At 50.2% G+C, this 13701-nt stretch overlaps 1 long non-coding RNA gene across 2 annotated transcripts; it reads left to right on the top strand.

Moving 5' to 3' along the window:
• Positions 1-919: 919 nt before the first annotated feature.
• Positions 920-4513, top strand: LOC119717167 (uncharacterized). Of its 2 annotated transcripts, none has more exons than XR_011809980.1 (3): positions 920-1740; positions 2370-3783; positions 4400-4513. It is a non-coding gene; the product is annotated as an uncharacterized lncRNA (long non-coding RNA). The 2 variants fall into 2 exon arrangements; XR_005266253.2 differs by having other exon boundaries at positions 3574-3783.
• The last annotated feature ends 9188 nt before the right edge of the window (positions 4514-13701 follow it).

A 13701-nucleotide genomic window follows, 5' to 3' on the forward strand; every position in this document is an offset into this window, starting at 1 on the left:
GTAAAATACGCTTGGTCCTTGGGAAATGTTGCTCTGAGGTGCCTTGGTGGGTGAATTTGCCCCTTCTTTGGGTCAGGAAATCATTCTGCTCTGCCCATGCTCTCTCCTCGTTGCCCATTTTCATGCTGAGGTCCTGCTGCTCTTTGGTGCTGTGTCAAGCCTCTGGGAGCAGCCGTGCCACGGAGATGCTGATGGCTTTTGCTTGAGAAGATCCATCTTTTTCTTAAATCTGCAAGGCTAATTGAGCAGAGGAATTTATTATCTTGGACATGTAAATTTTCTTCTTTCTTTAAACCCCTAAAGAACTAGTGCCAGGTTAGTTGGGAAGTCCTTGTGAGGTCCCTGCTGTGCTGGGGAGGTTGGCTGCTCGTGGGGTCCCTTCACATGAGAAATGAGTTCCAAACACACTGAAAGCCAGCAGATACCTTTGGTGGTGGCTACTCGTCCCAGCAAAAGCACATGGTGCTGGGTGTCTGACAGGGTGTATTTTAAAATTTTGTGAAGTTTTTGAGCTCTGGGAGGAAAACCAGGGCTCCCTGCCTCCTCAAACAAGAGGCGCTGTGCCCCATTGGAGCAGCATTAGCATTTACACTCTGCCTTCTGCTGGGAAGCTCAGCATCGTTTGCTGGCACACGTGCACCAAACGTCCCACAGAGTCACAGTCACGAAGCCCTATGGTCACACAGAGCATCACGACACGTGGCATGCTCCAAGGGCTGCAGGGTTGTTTTTTTCCCCTAGTTGCAAACCCCTACGAGTGCTTCCCCAACAGCCTTTCCGCGCCTGCAACAAATCCTGTGCCACCAGCCATTGCTTCAGTTTATTTTATTTATTTTTTTCCACCAGGATATTATCAGCAGCCTAAGTGGATGCTTTCTGTTTTTATTTTATTTATTTTTTATTTTTTTTTTAATGCATCCTTCTTTGTGGGCAGAAACATGAAGCGAGCAATCTGTGCGCTCAAAACAAGCTACCACGATGATACCGCAGACCCCCTGCTCGGCTGGAGATTGCAGGATAATGTATGGTGTTCTGGTGAGATAATAACCTGAAACGGAGGGAGTATTCCTCCCTGCAGCGTCCGCATCAAACACTTAAGGTAGCCCTTTGTGGACAGAGGAGTTGGAGGTGGCATCGTCTGCCTGGGGAGTGGCAAAGACTTGAGAAGGGGGAAAAAGAGCCAGCCATGAGCCAGAGATGATTTGTTTTTTCTTGAGTTCATAAGGCAGGATGAAAGGGGACGGAGGAAATAATTGGTGATATAAAGTATAGGCAGCAAAGCGAGGTGCTGGGTGAGTTAATGAGCTATGGGGAAATTAAAGTCCTGGCCCTAAAGTCTCGTAGGGAAATGCTCATGCTGATGGTGCTCCCTGCTCCCAAAACACTGGGAAATCCCTTTGGGAATGTGCCCTGGGGGCCCGCTCTGTGCTCTCTGAAAGAAGAGTTTAAATCACAGCAGGTGCAGCAAAGTGAGGCTGGGAAGGGCAGGGAAAAGGGGTTATTTTGGGAGAGGACGTGAAGAGTGCCGTCTGTGTTTGGCCAGGGAGGTTGGGAGAGGACAAGACGCCTGCCTATAAATACAGCAGGAGCATAAACACCGGGGAGGGAGCAAACAGACTGGAGGTGAAGGGCGATGTCAGCAGAAAATCCAGCAGCTCCGAACTGGGAGAGACACATGCAGGAGGAGCTGAGAGCCTGCCTCTGGGGTCCTGGGGCACTGGGACTCCGGGGAGAGCCGGGGTGAGCGGCCACAAAGCTGATTTCCAGGCAGCGCCGCTAAACGGATGACGGATCCGACGGGAGAGCCAAAGCTGAGCTGGGAAATCCCTTTTCTGTGCGAATTAGCGGGAGCTCCTGGGCTTTGCACCCGCCGTGTCCCGGTGACCCTGAGCATATGGGACTGCTGGTGGTGGCTGTTCACAGCGCTGCATGCTTTCTGATTATTTTTTTTCCATCTATCACATGCTATTTGCAAAAAAATCTGCCTGGGAGAAGGATGCATGGGTGAGCAAAACTGCTCTGAGCTGCTGTGGCCGTCCCGTTATGGCATTGCAATGTTGCATTAGCGCTTCGTAAACCGAGGGTGCTCAGCAGCCCAGAAATGGGAAAAAACTGACTTCTTCCCCCTCCAGTTACTCTGAATGTCTGAATATCCTGCAGGCTGGGAGTCCCCAGGCTGATGAATAACCAAGCCCTCTTGGTGCTTTTTGGAAAAGGTCCTCGCTGGGAGGTTTGCCACGTGTAGGATTTTGGAAAGGGTCATGCGAGGGAAGCAGGAGAGGTTTCCCCGGGTGGAAGTGGTGCTTGTTCTGCAGCAGAAATAGAACTAGGAATGATTTCCCCATTTTTTTTATTTTTTTTTTCCCTAGGCATTTCGGTTTTGCTAATCAGATGAAGCTTGCGGATCTGTTAATGCATTGGGCTGGAATACTCCTAACCTCGTGATGGGGATGCTTGGATAAAGCATGTGTGAAGTTGTGCTGTTTGGACACAAAAGGGGTTTGATAAAGCTTCTGTGGGGTCACAGTGACCTAATTATGGTTTAAGGGAAGTGCTGTTTTTGTAAATGGGTTGGTTTTCAGATAAAGGAATAAAGTACCTGGAAGGTTCTCTAAGACGCATGCCTGCCTACAGCGTTAAATGAGCATGTAAATTAGATGGCTCTTATTATAAAAGGGCAAATCTGATGAACAGATCCCGAGAGCTTTCTCCAGAATGACGCCTTTCTCTTCTGCTGCTCATCTTATCAGGGCAGGAGAAGGAGGCCGGGCGGCCGGGAGGGATAATGAACTGCTGATAGCGCTGCGCTGCGTGCACCCGCAGCTTTGATGCCGGCAATGAGCAGCCATCCTTTCACCCAGAGCCAGTAAATCTGGGCGTAATTGCAAAGTTTAGGACAGCCGCATGGCAAAACCCACCCCTGGGCCCTGGGAGGTGATTATTTGAGTCGAGGTCAATGTGGAGATCGTGGAGATTTTTGGCAGGGCTTGTGCATTGTGCCCTGCCAGAGCTGCCCTGGGCAGGCGGGTCTCACCTGGGCTTATTTACATTTAATGTAATCATTACATGGGAAAGTAATTCCCACATTTACATGGGAAACCCTCTCCAGCACCCCCGAAATTACCCCTGGGGGCACCCCAGTGCCCAGGGCTGCCACGAGCCAAGGCGGAGAACAAGTCAAGAGCCATCTCCTTGCGCTTGGCCAAGTCCCTGGAGTGAAACTGCGCTGCCTTTTTCCTGCCTAGAATAATCTTGCCTATTAAACGCCAGCCGTAGACCTTCTTGGCCTGATGGTATCACTTCAGAGGCAGCAGACGATTCCCCTTGAGCTTTCTGCTTGCTGGAACAAACTGTGTTTCAGCTCAGCCTGTGCGTGCCGGCTGCTGTGCTCCAGCCTAGCTGAGGCGCAAAGGCTCTGTGGATGTAGGCAAAATCCCATTTATCTTTTCTGAACGCCGGTGGTTGGGAGGGATATTAAAACAACCAGCGTGTCCGTCCCATTTAGAAGCAGGTTAGAGCACTTCTCACACACAGGGGAGAGATTTCTCTGAAGATGTTTTTTTTTGTTAGCAGTCCCCAAAGTGAAGATGAAAAGCCTGCTTCTCATCGGCTGGATTTCTGGCTCCGGCGTGCACCCCCTTAGATTTAGCAGAAATACTTCAGCGGATAGGAGGAGGAGAGCCCTGGAGGCTGACAGAGCAGGACTGTCCTCATGGCACCTGTGCTGCATCCCCCAGGTGAAGCTGCAAAGGGCACCAGGGTCTGAGACACGTCTCCAGCCAGGTATCTTCCCCCAGATGATGCGGATGGTTGTGGGTCTCCTGGATGAATTTTTTTTTTTCTGGGGTGAGCAGAAGGATGCCTTGAGCATCTGTGGGTGCATCATACCCCAGATATTTTCCTTTTGGACCCCAAAACTGCCCTGTGCAAGGTTAGTGAAGGTTTAGGTAATGAGATCCTAGTGCTGGACCATCCCAATCACAATTCCCTTACGCAGGAATCTGCATGAATAAACCCTTGAATTGCAGACGATCCTACACTGCTGACCCTAACTGTAGCAGTCACTGGGCTTGTAGGGAGCTTACAAACCATGAGCCATGCCAGAAAGATAACTTAATCTCTCCTGGGATGCCACTTTTGGGGGCTGAGCGTGGCATCTGCTCTTGTCACAGTGGCAGGGGACCGTCCCCTGCTCTGCTCCCCCCGGTGCGTGACTGGGCGCGAACAACCAGGCTAAGGGCTGCGGGTTCATCTGTCTAACCCCTCCAAAAAAACAAACCTGGCAAAATCCCTCCTCCCGTGCCTTTCTTTGTTAAGTGCTTTGTGTCGGTACATGTTGTTCTCCGGTACGGTCTGAAATGGGGGAGCTGCTCATGATTCACTCTGTTCTGCCCAGCAGCTCCGAGCAGCAACCGAGGAGTCTGCGAATCCGGCATCCAGCCCGGAATATTGTGTGCACCATCTCAGTGCAGCTCCGTAATTAAAAGACATGCTTGAAATAAATGACAGAGGGCTTGGTGTATTTTTTCCTCTTTTTTTTTTTTTTTTCCCCCAAACTGGGGGGAAAGGGGGCAAAGTCACACCGGAATATCAAAAGGCACAACGAGCTTAATTGCACAACTAGTATCAAACAATGTGGGGCCAACGCAGTCGCTTTAAAATGCTGGATGTTCGGTTATCACCCAGGGAACTTTCTGTCTGATTAAAAATAATTATTGCTGGCATTAAATCTGTTTAGAATTGCTCTGTGCAATTCATCTCCTATCGCCTGCTACCACCATATGCCTGGTTTGTTGAGTGGAAAAATGTCTCTTTCGTTCGGATAAATAATGCTTTGTAAATATTTAGAGATGAATGTTCTGGATCAGTGAATGGCTTTTTTTTTTTCTTACGATAAATATGTGCAAATGAGCTTGGTTTTGGCGGCAGCTCGGATGAGGCAGGCGCTGTACGGGGCCAGATTAATCCCATGTAGAGGCTGTGCCAGGAGGACTTAGTGCAGGAGCGGCCCAAGGGTCACTTCTGTTGCTGAGAAAGCGGGGTGAAAACAAATCTTTTAACAGTTTATGTCCTTAGAGCAATGCTCTAAGGCCAGCTGTGGTTGCAGGTACCTGCAAAATTGGCAAATGCTATGAAATTGTGTAATTTAGCTGCAATATCAGGTGCCTGGAGGTGACTAAGGAGCTCCAGTGAAGAAGGGGTGTGATGACTGATGTTTTGGGGCTTGCACAAGAACACGTTTCCCTTTGGCAAGAGGCATTCTTGCAGTGGGCTCGTGGCCTCTCTGAAATTCCCTTTCTGCCATGGCCAAAATCCTGGGGTCTGCAGGACCCTTGAGCTGCAGGGGGACACCAGAGCTGTCTCCAGACCCAGAGGTAACAGGGGCTGAGTGCGGTGGGGGACACAGAGCTCTTGGCACATCCAGCTGGATGTCCCATGGGTTATTGCTTGTGAAACCACTCGCAGCCGTGCAACAGAGAGGGAGCTGATGCTCTGCATCTCTCCCTTTCTGCACATCCAACGTGCTGTGAAGAAACCTCCCCGCTTGCTGCCAGACAGCATATTTACTGAGCACGTGTAAGCAGCAGCACAGCTGCCCTGGCTGGGCTGTGGTGATTCATAGAAAGGGAAGGCTGTCAGAGGGCGCAGAAATGGCTTGAAGAAATAGAGTTCTGGCACGCAGCGCTTTGTCCGGGTGCTTTTGATGGGATGAAACCTCTCCCATCAGAGGGACGAGGGGCTCAAGAGGGTGGGAGCACAGCCAGACACCTTCCCTCCCTGCTAGGAATTGGTGGTCTTGGGTAAGATGCTCAGGAGAGGAATTTCTTTCCCTTGGGATATGTACAGGAGGGGAGACGTAAGTCCCCAGACTGCCAGTCATCTTCATCCAGGCTCCCCTTTTGTCCTGGGGGGTTCAAATAAATCCCATGGGAGGTCCTTGTCCTGCTCGGCTGGGGCCACCCGGCTGAGCGAGCGCTGCTTGGATGTGTTTGCTTTGCTTTCCACTAAAACATGAAGGCACACAACGGGCCTTAATGAATTTGTTCGTTTATGATGACAACACTTTCCCGAGCCCTCCGATTGATTTGCCGAGCAAGCTGATAAAAAGAGCAAACCTTGCATTATTTACAACGCCGAGTCTAAGTGTAACGTCTGAACCGACAGAGCCTGCTTGCATTTTAAAATTCAAATGAGGACAACAATAACCTCATTTCCAGGGGCTGGCCCTCCTCTGCAGTAGAGGGGCTTTACCCTCATCCCTCAGAAATGTGTCCTGGCTTGAGGTGGACCCGAAGGACCTGGTGCCACCTTCTTGCAGGGGCGCGAAGGTCTGCACTGACATCCATGGGGAAAGGGCCAGAGACAAGTTGCAGAAACTCAAAAAATGAGGGCAAAAAGGGGACCGCAGGGTCTTTTAACAGCCAGCTGAGTCATCAGCTCAGCACGGTTAATTATGCATAGTTCCTAATTAAAGTCATTATTTACCATGGAAAGCAGGGAGATCCAGCTCTCAGTGACTAGGCCGTGGTGTGGTGAGCTGGAGGATGGAGGAGCAGAGGCACTCGGCCCTTCTGGCTGCCTGCAGGCAGAGGGGGACAAAATGAAGAAATAGAGGCCACCGGGGAACCGGTGTCACCTCTGGGGCTCTGTGGGTCCTGCTGGGGTCTTCCCATGGACAGATGGACATGGGAACGTGGAAGCTTCGGTGGAAGTCCTTGAGTTGGATTGAAAGCGTGGTGCAAGGCAAGGAAAAGCAAGGAGGCCAGCGTGAAAGCAAGACAGGGCCCTGATTTAAAACAGCTTGGTTAAATATTTTTGCGCTCCCTGTGGTTGGATTCCAGACTTTTACTATGTGATTGCTTTAGCCTGTTAAAAGAAAAAAAAAAAAAAACGCAGAGCCACGGAGGGCACGAAGAAAGGCCTGATTCATTGATGAGAACACGCCGTGGCTGCAAACAGGGTGCTACAGTTTCCCCAGGAATGCTTTTGGGTCATAAAACGTCCTGCAGTAAATAAAAGCAAGGAAGGATTGCCTTGGGGCTAGGGGGGATCACTTGGCGAGGCCCTGACCTGAGCATTTTTGTCACCATTCTCAGCCACACGTGCTGTGTTTTCTGTCGGCTACAGGACCCTGGAGGGACTTGGTGTTTCCCCGTCCCCCTCCTTGTGTGCAAGGGGACAGGAGGATGTTCTGAGACACTGACTGTGCGTTTCCTCAGTGCCTGCTGTAGGGTTTCTCCCTCTGCTTTGTCCTGCAGCCAAGGATGTGCTCACAGGAACCCATTAAAAAGCCACAAACTGATGTCCAGGACAACGGGATGTCCCCCACACTATCTCTGATGGGCACTCATGTCCTTGTCCCCTTTCACTGGTGACACCAGGCCTGGCTAAATGCACAGCCACAAGCATCCCTCCAGGGCTGTGAACCAGTCGGGGGCATTGATGGTTTTTGCAGAAGTCGGTTTTCAGGAGGAGTGCAGCAGCTGACGGAGGCTTGAGCTCTTCCCAAACAAAGATAAACAAGGGTGCCCCAAATAACTCCCTTCGTGCTGGCAAGGGTTATTTTTAACTAGCAATGTGACACAAAAATAACAGAGACGGCTGGAAAAAACAGGAGCGGCTGTTTTGCTGGGAGAGGGATTTTGCTACATCTCACGGGGAAAGCTAGAAGCATCTCTTCCAACAGCCATGCCACCCCCAGGAGGTGCTACCCACGGTGTTTGCATGATCATTGTGGATGTTTTCAAATGGCTGCTATAAAGTAATCAAGGCTGCAGGGTCAGGCCAGGGGAAAAGCAGATCCTATGAGCCTGTTGTCACACCCTGGCCAAGCCCCCCACCAAGAAAGAAGTGGTCATTTTGATGGACCCATTTGTTTGGAGGTACCGTGGGCATCTGGATGCTGAGCCCACCCCAGCAGGCAGAGGGGTCTGGCATGTCTGTTAGGGCAACTGGAGGTTTATGGCTGTGATAAGAGCCTTAATGGCTTTTTTAATTTATGTACATGCCTGTCAGCTGGCTTTTCATTTAATACAATGCAGAACATGTGAGCGGGGGTCAGGATGGGATGTGCAGTTTGTGGGGTTGCTTTGGGAAGAGGCTTAGACCGGGCACCCCTAGGCTACGTGAGGCACTTGAGGCTGCCAGAGGTGAGTATTGGAGTATTTTTTTGCCCTTGTTGCAATGAGGAGGAACCAGAGGGAACCTCTCTTGGGATTTCAGGTTTAAGAGGGTTTGGTGTTTGGGCAGGTCCCCTCTTTTCATGTCCTCACTGGCTCTGCAAGAGCATCTCTACAGTGAACAGTGAGGGATGTGCATCTTGAAAATACCTGCAAGGGGCTTCTTGTTATGGCAGAAAAACTCAAACCAAATCTTTAAAATTCAGGACTAGAACCAAGGCTTCTTAGTGTCTGGCATGTCACTGCACAGATAATCACACTCTTTAACAGCTCTGCTTGTAGATCGAAGCAGCATAACCAAGGGGGAAATCTGGTCCCTCTTGCTTTTGCGTTAATTTGCTGTTATCCTGGTAATTCCCAGATCCTTTATCCAGGAGCAGAGAGCTTCATGTGGTAAGGCCAGTCCTGAAAAAGAGCAGTTGTGGAGGAAAATCACAGCCTGTGCTCATACCGCAGCCCTGGGCCAGGGGGAAAATCAGGACTCCGGTCTCGCCGGCCGCGTGTTGCTGCGATGTGAGTCAGCTGCTTCCCCCCGCCTGCCCCCGGGATGAGTGATTCAGCCGTGATAACCTTTAACGAGTCTCAGACACTGTCGCAGCTTCATATTCAAACACAGCCAGCCGTATTTTTTATTAGCAGCACCCGGGATGGAACTGAAGCACCACTGCAGGGAGCGTGGAGGTGGATCTAGGGGGTCAAAGGATCCCCCCAAGAAGCACATCCAGCCCCTACAGCAGCATCTGTGTGTGTTGGGGAGGGAGCCTGTGTCCAGGCAAATCCCTGTGACTCAGCCAAATATGATTCATGTTTTAATGCTTAAACCCTGCTGCCCTTGGCCTTGATGCTGGAGCTACGGGGCCGTGCTGTGAGGGGAGGCCCCCAGGGCAATGCGGGGATGGCAGCGGCTCCTGCGCTGAAATGAAACCAAAGAATCCCAAACTGGTCAAGCTAGAGGCACCTCTGGGTGCCTCTGGTACAACCCCAGCCCCAACAGGGTGCCCTCTGAGCTGGGTGCCCATGTCTAGGTGGGTTTTGAAGCTCCCCAAGGAGGAACCCCCAAAGCAACCAGGGCTCTGCGCTAGGCCCAGGGCCTCTGAGCCTGGCCCTAGGCACCTCACGGCTCCGTGTCCAACTCAAAACACACATATCCGACCCAAAACAGGCCCCTAAGTTTGCAGAACAGGTGGCTTTTTGGTTGCTTCTATCTGTAGACCAGCTCAGAGAGGTGGACCCTGGCCCACTTTGGGGCGCTGGGGTGCAGATATTGACCTTAAACCCGATGGGCTCAGCAGTGTCAGGCTTCCCTGAGCAGATCTTTGAATTTTTCTGTGGGGATTCCTGGGAAGGACCACATCTCCTGCCTGGACGGCAGTGAAATCACAAGGGTGGTGGCCAGCAGGGCTGTGTGTGCCTGAGGGAGGTGACTTTTGGAGGCCAGGACGAAAGGAGCCATTGAGTGCACCCAGCATGGGCAAGGCTGGGCACCCAGCAGGGCTCGTTACCCCAGCGGGGTAAGGATGACAGCCACAGATGGGCTGTTTTAAAACCTCTCCTGCTCCTACCTGGCCTGCACGTGCTGGCTGTGCTGTGCCTCTCTCGTGCTATAGACACCCCAAAAGACTGTCCCCAGAGATGACGGGTTCACATGAGCTGTGTTGCTCACCCAGCAGCTGGGTGGCTCCAGGTTTTTCCTTTGCACCTTCTGCTGCCCATGGGCTGTCCTGGTTGAGGACACTAAAGCTGGTGCTGCTGAGACATGAAAATATAAAAAGCTTTCTGGGTACTTGTGCAGGTTCTTGCCTAACTCGGTTCCTCCACCACCTTCAGAACAGCTCTGTGAATCAGAGAACCATTCAGGCTGGAAAAGACCCTGAAGATCACCAAGTCCAACCATCAGCATGACTTTACTGCGTCCCATCACTAAGCCCCGTCCCTCAGTGCCACATCCCCACATCTCCTAAATACCTCCAGGGACAGGGACTCCACCACTTCCCTGGGCAGCCTGTTCTGGTGCTTGAGCACCCTCTCCATGAAGAAATTCTTCCTGGTTTCTAGACTCACAGCGTGGCCGGCTGCCGCATTGCTCATCTTTTACAAAGCACCGAATCCCAGCTGCCTGTGTTATTTAAATGAAAAGTTCATTTTTCATGGGTGCTGAGCAGTTTCAAAATATGAAGTTTTAAGAGCATGCTGTCAAATTAAAATAAAGAGGGTGCTTTCTGGAATCTGCTGATTTTTCAGTGTCAGCCTCAAGATTTCGAGGGTCTGGTCTCCACTTGAAAAATTGCAGTGGGCTTCTCCATCCCAAGGAAGGGGCTGTGTGTGCATCTCTTTGAGAGCACAAGAAAACAGTTTTTTTTACATGCTTGTGAAGACACAGCAAGTCATGGAAAAAGTCTGTCTCCTTGCTGGAGCTGCCCTCAAAACCCATGGTTTTGGATAAAGAGTTCGGAACAATTGGGGTCAGGTTAGTCATGCCCAGTTTGGCATCTGATGCTCCAGCTGTGATTTCTCCTCTGGAGATTTCTCCTGGGCTTTTCCTCCTGCTTCTTCCCTGGTCATCTGCTGAGCAGGAAGAGAAGGAGGAGGAAGAGGAGGAGGAGGAAGAGAAGGAAGAGGGCTGCCAAGCAGTGCTTGCTCTTCTGGGGGTTGTACAGCACCCCTGCCTGCTCCCAGAGCTTCTGACCATGACCTTCTCCTCTGTGGCATGATCTCACACTCCATACTCCTGTCTGGTCTCTCCTTTCCCCTGTGGCTCCTAGCTCACCCTTTGAAGAGATGCTCTCTGTCCCCTGCAGCTTTAATTCATCCACCTCTCACTGCACAGGACACGGGAGCAACATTAAGCACGTGCACGTGCCTCTGCTAATTTATGGCCCAGCTTGGGAACCCCTTGGATTCTGGATGTTGCCAGGTGGTTTTGCAAGCAAAATAAATAACACCCCTCCTGGATTTGGGTTGATAGCTTTATTTTAGGCATTTTTTTTTTCCCCAAGGGGGGAATACTGAATGTACCCTTTAATTCTTTGCTGATATGTGTTCCTTGTGAATAATGTTGCTCAGCTGAGTCATGGGGAAAAGAAATATGTCTCATTGCAGGGTTAGTTCCCACCACTTGGGATTTATGTCATGGACAGCATCATTCCATCAGGACATAGCTGCTGTGGGCATGTTTCCAGTGTGATGGGAAGTTGCATTTATCCTGTTGTGTGCATGCAGAATCGGTATTTTTTTGGTGATAAATCCAGTGCCAGCGCCTCACTGGAGGATTTTGTTTCTGTGGTAGGAGGAATCTCATTAACAAGAGCTTCAGAGGAATCCGGCACTGCCAGCCAGAAGACAAATGCAGCAGTGCTGTCGTCATTTATCAAATGGAGAATGACCTTTGCTATCCATTAGGATGAAATGAAAAGCTTTGGGCTTTAACTTTGTTAAAATGCACATAGCTGTCTTTTTAGATCTCTGAGTTGGTGCATTGCTGAGATTAATCAAATTGTGCATTTTGCTAGCGCTTAAACAATATTGTTATATAATTCAATCTCCGCGTGTTTTCAAGACAACAAGCAGAAGAATTACACTGAGCCCGGCTGCAAAACCACCCTGCTGCGTTCAGTGGCTTAGGAGGTAGAAGGGGTTTGGAGCCAGGTGCCAGCCTGGTGTTTTTAGATCGTATCACTCAGATTCAAGCTACTTTTGGTTACAATTAGATATGTGTGCCTATTAAGATGTGTGCATATGCATGCATGTCCTTGGGAGAGCTCTGCTGAAGGGGGCGGGTGTTTCTCCCTCTGGTCTGCACCAAACCTCCCCATGGAAAGAGGGTGTGAGATGTTTTTTTCCTTGTTTTTCACTGTGAAAGATGCTGATTCTCTTCCCTCTTTTTACCAGCTGTTTAAGCAGGAGGACTCAGGACGTAGGTCCCTCCTCTTTGTTCACACCTTGTCTCCAACAGTCATCCTCCAGCACAGATTTGTCTATTCCCTACGTGGACGTCTCACAGATCCTCCTCAGCTCCTTGGCCACCATGGCGTGTAGCCTGCACCCCACATCTCCTTGTGGCTGTCTGGCAGCTGTTCCACTCCCTGTCCCCACACAAGCTCTTCCCTGCTCTTTTCTGGTCACAATGAAGCCCACCTCCATCCTGCTGGTTATGTGGGCTGATAACTTGGGATTATCCATGGCCTGGACAACTCTTGGTGTCCTCACAACCTATTTTTCTTCCTAACCCCTCCAGTACATCTGTTTTCCTGTTGACCCATCAGGTGAGGATGTTTCTACAGAGCAACAGGGCACTGAGATGGTGCCTGGCGCCTCCTTGTCTCCACACAGGAGCTCTGCACCCCTGTTTTTTTGGCAACTTCTGCTCCCCAAAGAAGTCAGCTCCTGCCCTGCAGTCGAGTCCCATTCCTGGCTGATTTGGGCAAAGGCAGAATAGGCTTGGGACATGTAAAACAAACCCAAAAGGTCCATGTATCTGTGTGCATGAGGGCTGGTGAAATCCATCTGATGTCACACCTTACAGGTTCTCCATGTGGTGAAACTGAAAAAACAACTATTGGGTTTACGGCTGGAAAAACTGCCAAGTTTGCAGGTTGTAACCCAACCTGTGTTTGTTTCAGCACAAGTCTATGGGGATGCTCTATGTGAAACTAAGAAGACCTGTTTTTTTCCTTCGTATTGTATCCTCTTACTTACAAACGTAAATTAAATCTAGTTAGAGTATGTGATTTAAGAGGGGCTTTCATTAAAATAATGACAAGTGGTGCTTTGTGTTCCAGCGGGTGTAGCTCAGCTTGCTGAAAAGCCAATAATACCTTTGCATATTGACAAGCCAATAATACCTTTGTGTATAGAAGCAAACCCAAGTACGTATATTGTGACTTTACTGCAAAAAGCAAGAAAAAGCAATGACCATGAGTGCTGGAACCTTGTACATCAACTGAGCCCCATCGGCTGGTCTGACAATAGTGGACGAAGAGCGGCCGATACCTCAGTGGAAATCGATCCATTAATGGATAGGTTTCCTTGACTCTTCCTGGAACTAGTGCAAGGATCTGCAAGAGCGAGGATCTGAAACACATTTTTGTCTGAAGTTATGTGAACTTCCATCTGCTGCTGCCATCGGTGCTAACGGTGGGCACAATCCCAGACCTCCGTAACACCAAATACCACTGATATCAGCACACGGGACGTGGCTTTCATTTCTGTGTGCTTGTAGTAAGGAGGTTTGGCTCACTCGTTATAAATCCAAGTGCAAAAGTCATGCTAAGGGTGGACCGTGAGTACCTGGAGGAGTGGTGGGGCATGGATCCAGTATCTCGCCCCCGCCCTGCTCTCCCCTGGGAAAGGCTCTGCTCTGAGAAACCGAGCTCGGAGGCTTGAACGGGGAACCAGTGACTAAATATTGACTCAGAAAAAAACAAAGATCCCATTTAGATGTAAATTTGAAGGGGGGTGGGGGGAGGAAGGAAACAGAAATACACAAAATAAGTCTACAAGCAGAATTATCTCGTTGCAGAAT

This window comes from Anas platyrhynchos, chromosome 5 (assembly GCF_047663525.1).
Source record: "Anas platyrhynchos isolate ZD024472 breed Pekin duck chromosome 5, IASCAAS_PekinDuck_T2T, whole genome shotgun sequence".
Classification (NCBI taxonomy): domain Eukaryota; kingdom Metazoa; phylum Chordata; class Aves; order Anseriformes; family Anatidae; genus Anas; species Anas platyrhynchos.